The sequence below is a fragment of the Cyprinodon variegatus genome, unplaced genomic scaffold, assembly GCF_000732505.1.
Source record: "Cyprinodon variegatus isolate N-32 unplaced genomic scaffold, C_variegatus-1.0 Scaffold73, whole genome shotgun sequence".
In the NCBI taxonomy this organism is placed as follows: domain Eukaryota; kingdom Metazoa; phylum Chordata; class Actinopteri; order Cyprinodontiformes; family Cyprinodontidae; genus Cyprinodon; species Cyprinodon variegatus.
The window spans coordinates 925,237-933,016 of NW_015150526.1; the positions used below are offsets into that span (position 1 = coordinate 925,237).

The window sequence follows — 7,780 nt, forward strand, 5'->3', positions numbered from 1 at the left end:
ACCACCTCTCTGAACATCATGAAGAAAAGCCTCTCTAAATCATCATCATACTGCCATAGTGCTTCAATTGTCTGCATAAATGTATTCTTGACCTTTCTGTTGATTTCAGAATGCTGTTTATTCACAAATGTTCTTTAAAAATTAACCCTTCATGCAATAGCTGGATTGAGTCTTAGATTAAAATTGCACACAGCTTGACTCTGTTGTCTAGTTTGGGGGCTTAAGGCAACAGGTACCAGTGGATTTTAATTAGGGGTGTCAGAGTAAATATGGCACTAAATAAATAGACACCACTAGTTTTAGGTTAGTAAGTGAATTGGATATTTTTGAATTGGATATTCTATTACCTTTGTGTCCCAGTCCTCAAGGGCTATAAGACACTAATATAAACATAAGGACCAGATAGAGTGGGCACAATATACTCATAAATTATTTTTAAATAAACACGTCTGACGCCTCTTCCAGGCTTTACAAACAAAACGTAGCCAGTTTAAACACACTGAAATTGAACAACACTTTTAGCTTATCGGCATCACTGAACCAGAACATTTCAGGCTGTTTAACAATTAATTAACCAGAAAACACATTTCTCAGATCATCTCATACATTTATGTTAAACTAAAATAAAAATGTATCATTATTTTTCCCCTTTTAAACGATTTTCTACGTTATGTTCATAAACTACCAATAAAATCCACTGAAATGTATGGTTGAATAATTTCCCCAGGCACTGCACGTTAACATGTTACTCGCCTGCCACTAGGGGGAGCTCTTAGTTTGGTGAAAGGTTCCAAAAGCTCACAGCTAAAACAAATTATGCACATTTGTTTTTATAATGTTATATTCCTCTGTAACTCTAGAAATATCTATTATGGGGCTGAGAGGAACCCATTAGAATTGTAAAATGAAGGTAAATAAACAACACCCATCGCTCTATCGCATATTATGTGTGCAGCTGAAAGCCAACCCCTGGGGACTTTTACGAAAGTTAACCCCTGCATGTACAGAGTGTGCAGCCTATATATGTCTGCTCGCTTGCAGGGTGGACTACCTTTACTTGCAATGTAACGCCCGCTGTGTGTGTGTGTCTGTATGTGTGTGTGAGCGTGTGAATGGGGGTTGGGAGTGTAGAGGGGACGGAGAAGAAGAAAAGGCACAGGGGAGCCACCTAAACCACAGTTGTTTATGATTTAAACGAGCATGTCTGTCGCGCAAAAGTCATTCCCTGTATGTTTTATTGCAGTTACCAAGGCCAACAGTTGGATTCACTCCTGCCAGGTGCAGCTGGAATATTTTTTTCACGAAATTAGGGATGAACTATTACCAATCCGGTTCCAGTAAGAGTCGAATCCACAATCCGTGGTTTTGTATTCTCCCATGCCATTATTTTATTTACTAAATGCCGATATCCCTCCGCAGGGTCAGAGAGTATTTTGAAGAAATTGTGAAACGATTTACTTCATATCATTTGCTGCCTCGTCTTATCGATAGGTGAACATATTTGCTAAACATTTAAAGTGGATGTTTTTTTCGGCTGTTTAGAAAGATCTGAACATAACCGTCCGCTCGGAAGAAATGGGACTATTTTGTTGGGAGCCTAGGCGGCTGTGCTTCGGTGCCACTTATCATTAGATATGGCCACCGTTATAGAGTACAGCGAAGCGTCATCTTCAACTTGCTTTTATCACCTTCCTCGCTGATATTTCTACTCGGTCCGTATGGCAGACGGAGGGTCATTTTTTGGGAAGCCAATGTTTGTTTTTGCACATTTTTGGAGCCGGTTGTTACTGCGTGGCAGGCTGGTTACGAGAGTCTCCTAACTGGCCGCTCGGTCCCGCAGCTTGTCGCAGCTGAAGAAAATAGAAGCAGTTGCCAAGCCAGCGGTCCGTGCCCAACATTTGCTTCAGCCGCAGCCATACTTTTCCCCTGGATTCGCATTTGAAGTTTAGGGAAAGCTGGCTCATAGGAGAGCCTAAAATTCAGGATTTGTGGGCGTTTTCTATGTTGGTGGTGAAATTGCTACTGGCCGTAGACTTGGGTGGCTAACAGCAACTAGCTGTATTATAAACCCGAACTCGACAGCTGTCATTGGAGAAAGGAAAGTGATCCCCCCCTCCCCGTCGCAAATGAGAAAGCAAGCGAAGTGCTTTTCCTTTGGATTTACATCAGCCGCTTTTCCATCAAATGGGCAAAGTTGGGAATACCATTGCAACGCTGGGATATAATGATATGTGCTGTGCGTTTTTGAGAACTGCAGTCTTGTTTCATTGGAGAGAGGCTAGCTAGCTCCATTAGCTTGCTAGCTTGCTGGCAGATAAAAGTACGACGTTTCATCCCCCCAGTATATTGGGACATGAAGAGGATAATTCTCTGTCCATAGGGCTGGAAGGTAAGATGGAGTCAGAACTTTCTATGCTGTCATTCGTGGCTTGGAATGAACCTTTTTAGCTATGAGTCTGAGCCAACATCATCCTCCAGTCTGATGGTGGTGGTGGGGGGGATTTGTCGCCGCCTCGGCTTTTCATGACTCAGACTATTGAACGGAACATTAAATGGAAAGGTTCGTTGTTGCTATATAAGCCGAAAATTTTGGTTTCTGCTCCTTTTGAATATGAACGACCAGATACAGCGATCCCGATCGTTCAAGGAGAAGCAGAACTAGATATAAGCGTCGATCTGTAATGTAGCATTTTCACTTTTAGTGGGGCATTGTAGTTCTTTGGAACAGTTCCGTTTCATTGAATAGACCGAGCCTTTGTGTGCTGGACAAAAATCCCTGATCATCGCCTTCTTCTCATTTGGAGGCTGATCAAATGGGTTTTATCAAAAAAAGTAACATGCTGCACCTCCAGTCACTTTTAACAATTAGAGAATCTATTATTTTCTCAAGTGTTTTGATGTGTATTATAGTTAGGATGAGTTGGTGAACTACCTGCATCCACTGGTAACCTGTTTGCTCTGTGAGCCTCTTTTCAGAGTTGTCATCTAAGGATATAATGTGATGCATGAAGCTGGCTGTGACATCTACATTTTATTTGAATGTGATCGATGTCATTGTCGCTTTTAGTCGATATGATCGAGGAAAAGCGACAGAGTTCCAACACAACAGGCTAGCTCTAGCTGGAGTTAGCTCCTATGCAGCTGCTTTGTACCCGAGATGTTGGTAACAAAAGCTAACGTTAGCATGCTTTAATTGGCACCACTTCTGCTCACAACTGCTTAGAGCATCTAGGCACTGAATCCTCCACCCAGTCCTTCTCAATATATTCACCCTGAGTGGTGTTTTGTTTAGGATTTTACTCCAAAATGTCTGCATTTCAACCATATAGCTGAACTGTCTGGTTAAAGTAAACCACCTGTTTCTCTACTGAAGATTTACATATCAATATATTTTTTATTAGGTATTGATATAATATCATAGCCATTAACTGGTTATAGCTACATTAGAGTTTGGCCACTGGTTTTCATCATTCTGCAGGCCAATCCAGCTATAAAAGACTAGTGCAGTTGTGTAGAAACATTTTTTTTCAACAATTGTCATTATTATGTGGAGACAATTACATTTAGTAATGATGCTCTGGATGAGTTCATAGTCTCTTATACCCATATATTCCCATTTCATCTTTGTTGTCTTCTTTTTCTTAGACTTAGACAGATTACATGCTTGCAAGAGCAGCTCTGTAGAAAAAGAAAAAAGGAGTATAATGAAATGGATTTCGTCATTTCTGATACAAGTGTTGTACCTTTTTGATTTTTGATTATGGCTTAAATGTAATAAAACCCAAAATACAATTACTCAAAAATCAATAACATGAAGAACAATTGAAGATTTCTTCAATGCTGAAATGTTATGTCGCAGCCATATCTACAATGTCATGTGGAAGACTGTTGATCTGACAGTTCTCTTGTGCACATTCATTGAGACCCTCCTGGGATTGTAAGCCAATGAAGTTTTCTGTTCAGATTGCAGTATTTCAGCATATTATCCAAAAGTTCAGTGGAAGGAGGAAGTATGGTAGAAATATAAGTGTACTAGCAACAATGTTAACCAAAGAGGCAATTATAAACCTAAGGGGACTAAAGCTGTTGTCTGTTTCAATAGTCAACTCGTTATTTTCAGGACATGGGCTACATCCTAATCTAGGAATGTATGCATTCAGTGTCGCGGGAGTGGAGACAGAGCTGACCAATGTACTTTTTAGCTTGAAAGAAAATGAGATATTTTCTGTTTCAGTTGGAATTAAAAAATTCCAGAATATTAAGGGGAAAAAAGCTAAGAAAATGATGTTGCCCGTGGTCCAATGTGAAGTTTTCACACTCAGTGATGATTTAGGGCCCCATGTCATCTGCTGCTGTTGGAGATGTGCTGAAGGCTGCTATTAAATCAACCAGGGCTTCCTTAAACCTTCAATGGGAGCTAAAGATTGAAGACCTCCATGCTGTGCTCTGATGCTGCAGTAAATCAATGAAAAGGGGCTCATAACATGTATGAAGGTTATACTCCTTGTAGTACATGGACATGCTTTTCAATAAACTGTTTCTTTTTCCAAAAATCTTTTTCTTTTCAGTCTTTTATAATCTTTCCAAATTGGTTATTTTTATTTTTTAGCTTTAAGACCAAAAAAATGAACACTTGAAATACAGTATTCTGAGTACTGTATTGATATTGATATGTATATTACTTCTGGAAGACTTCATAATCCACGACTTCAATTATTTTCAGTTCTGATTCCCGTTTGGCCAGTTGACACATGAAATTGGACATATTCTAACTCCAGGTCAAACCCAAATATCTCCAAGTTTCCCCTTAAGCTAAAGGAGAATATTTATTGTAGTCTGATAATAAAATTTCCTTAATGGCCCCCCCGTTTGTAAAAATTGGCATGTAGGCCATAATAAGCATCCAATTGCAACTGCTCCATTTCATTGCCCAGCAAAGTTAGAATACGCAACATTAGGTATAACATGGCAAAAGTTCAATACAAGTGTTTACAACTTGGTATTAGCAGATTAGAGATTCTCATGTTATGATTACCTATGAAAAAGTACCAGTAGTATTATAATTCATTACACACACTGAACTTAAAACAGAATCTGTAAATTCATCTGATTATTTATTTTTTTTCTTCAAAATAAGACGTCCTTTTGGCTGTGAAAATAATACAAATATATTGATTTATATCAACAATAGCTTTACTTACACGTAAAGTAAGGATTGTGGCTAAATAAAACCCTAGGAGGTTTTACTTTCTTTGAACTAACTAGTCAGTAGCCTAGTAATAATAGGAAAAAAGGGGGTTATTGCATTTTGTTGCCACTTCTTTGACTCTTACCTTGGCAGGGAACATTGTCTGCTTAATTTGTTCTGTTGATGAGGGTTAACCAGTAGGTCCCCAGTGCACAGCAACAGGGGGGAAGGGGTTGCATTGTGTACTTTCCCTTCTTAAATCCCTAACAGTATAATCAAAATATTTAAGGCAATGCAATCATACCCTTTTAAGACCTCCGTGCATCTTTTATATTAGTAAATAATCAACCTAACACAGTATATAAAAGTTTTCACTGCTCAGCAGCTTTAAACAACAGCAGATTCTAAACAAAATGGTATTTGCCCTGTGGTTGTATAGCAAGTGCTTTACTGTACGTTTAGTTATTCACGCACATTCAAGCAATAGTTGGAAATCTGCATAGTTGCCACAGCTTCCCTGGGGCAGACTGCCGACCATCAGCAGGTACATGGATGTCCCGAACAAATATCGATACAGGAAATCAGTCAGATGTTGAAAAAATCAGAATACTGGAATATAGGGATCTAACATCTCTGGTGTAAACAAAATGATAAAAATACTCTGCTTATATCAACTATTGTTTAAATTTTATGTAAGCCATTGCTTTAAGATACATGGGTCAGTTCTCATTGCTGTTCTTTTTGACAATTTTTATCCGAGTAATATCACTTGATCAATGGTTTTCTAACACCAGACGCTATAAAATAAGGAATGAACATATGCATGATTTATGCCGACATTGTCAATATCTGTAACTGTCAATATCCCAAGCTGCAGAATCGGTATCAGAAATTAAAAAGTTGTATCGGGGAAAGGGACATCCCATGTATAAGGCAAAAAACTAATACTGGATGATATCTACCTAAAATCTTTCATATTGGGATTCTGAATAAAACACTAAAGTTTGTGAAACCTACTTGTCAATATTACATGGGTCAGCTGTTCTCATACCTGTTGTGTTGACTATTTTTCTCTGTTTGAGTAATATCACTTGATGGAACCTTTTCTAACCACATGGACATCATTGCGTAATCTGGTGGAAGTGTCTTGCCCAAGAACACCACCCCCGAGACAGACTGAGTTTGGGTTTGTAGCAGAGACCCTCGGGTTGCAGGGCCAGTCCCTACATTCTTCACCATGGTTGCCCTCCATAAGCATTTAGGTAATCTTGTCAGTCTTTGGTGTAATTGGGAAACATCTGGGTTAATTCAGCATCGATTTAAGTTGTTGTGTCCTCACCATTGTGAGAAAGGTATGTATAACGGCGCTAGCCTTCAGGATTTGGTCAAAGTGTTGGTTTATAAACGGGCCCGGTTTTTCTTCAAAGTATCTATTGGGCAATGTTAGCCAAATTTATGAACATGTCTTATTCCTGACTTATGAGCAGTGGTTGCCTTCTGTTTGTTTATATACACTGTTTGAAAAAGAATTCCTTCAGAAATGCCACAGATGCATATTTTATTTGATTTATCTCTTGTGTTAACCTTGTGATGCAAAGAGAACAGAAAATAAATCCCGAGGATGTATTAAACAGTTATATATTAATGTAATATGTAGCTTTATTACTCAGCCTTAGACTTTGTCTTTTATTTTTATGTAATGTAAAATGATGTCGAAAGTGTAAATTTTTTTGTCAGGCATTTGAAGTTCATTACGGTATAAGAAAGGAGGATAAAAAGATCGGTAGTTTTATCTGTCCCCTTATACTTTTGGTTAACCCTGAAAAGGTCAGACTGTGATCACTGGCTGTAATGGAATAGGAACAAATAAATACTTGGACAGAACCTTGATCAGAATAAATGAGCCAAAATAATCAGACGTAACTCAGCTTTGTCCTTGGGCATGTAACAGTTAGTAACAAGTTGGTCTATGTCCCTTCATGATCAGAAAACTGAATAAATTGTTTCTAAAGAACAATTTTGAGAAAATACTTTTATCTTCTTTTTTTTTTACATTATTTTAATAAGACAATTAGTGGTGGATGTCTTAAAAGAATCAGTTCCTCTGGAGGGAGTCTTTTTGCACCCAGAACATTGGTTTTGTAATCATTGCAATCAGAGGGTTTTTATCTTTTTGTTTAACCCACCTTTAGTTAATTCCTCACAACCTTTTGTTTTTGCCCTGACTGTATCTTTGGCAAGAGATTAGATCAGGCCTTAGCCAGTTCTAGCAAAGCTGTTGTGAAGTTTCTCATCCCAAACATGTCTGCTGCAGTTCACTTCTTCCCCTCTGCCGTTGTTAGCTTTTAACCAAAGTTTGACAACAGAACTCTTTGTATTTTTACTTTCTTTAGCATCATAACAGCAAACATTTAAGCTCAAATTTGATCAATGCTCAGCATACTGAGTAAAAGATGGAAAGGCTATAGATTCCTCACACGCAGTAGTATTTTTCCTAATGTCCTTACCTTGTGGTACCATAATTTTAAAGGAATAGTACACCCAAAACATGATTAGCCTTCATTTTCTACTCACCCCCATGCTGAACAACAC

At 38.3% G+C, this 7,780-nt stretch overlaps 1 protein-coding gene across 11 annotated transcripts in view; it reads left to right on the forward strand.

The window, feature by feature from the left end:
• The first annotated feature begins 1,568 nt into the window (after positions 1-1,568).
• Positions 1,569-7,780, forward strand: part of kmt2c (lysine (K)-specific methyltransferase 2C) — an 87,306-nt gene continuing 81,094 nt past the window's right edge. For all 11 annotated transcript variants that reach the window (XM_015372507.1, XM_015372509.1, XM_015372515.1 and 8 more), the window contains exon 1: positions 1,569-2,389. The gene's annotated coding sequence lies outside the window, so the exon portion shown is untranslated. The remainder of the gene's footprint in view (positions 2,390-7,780) is intronic.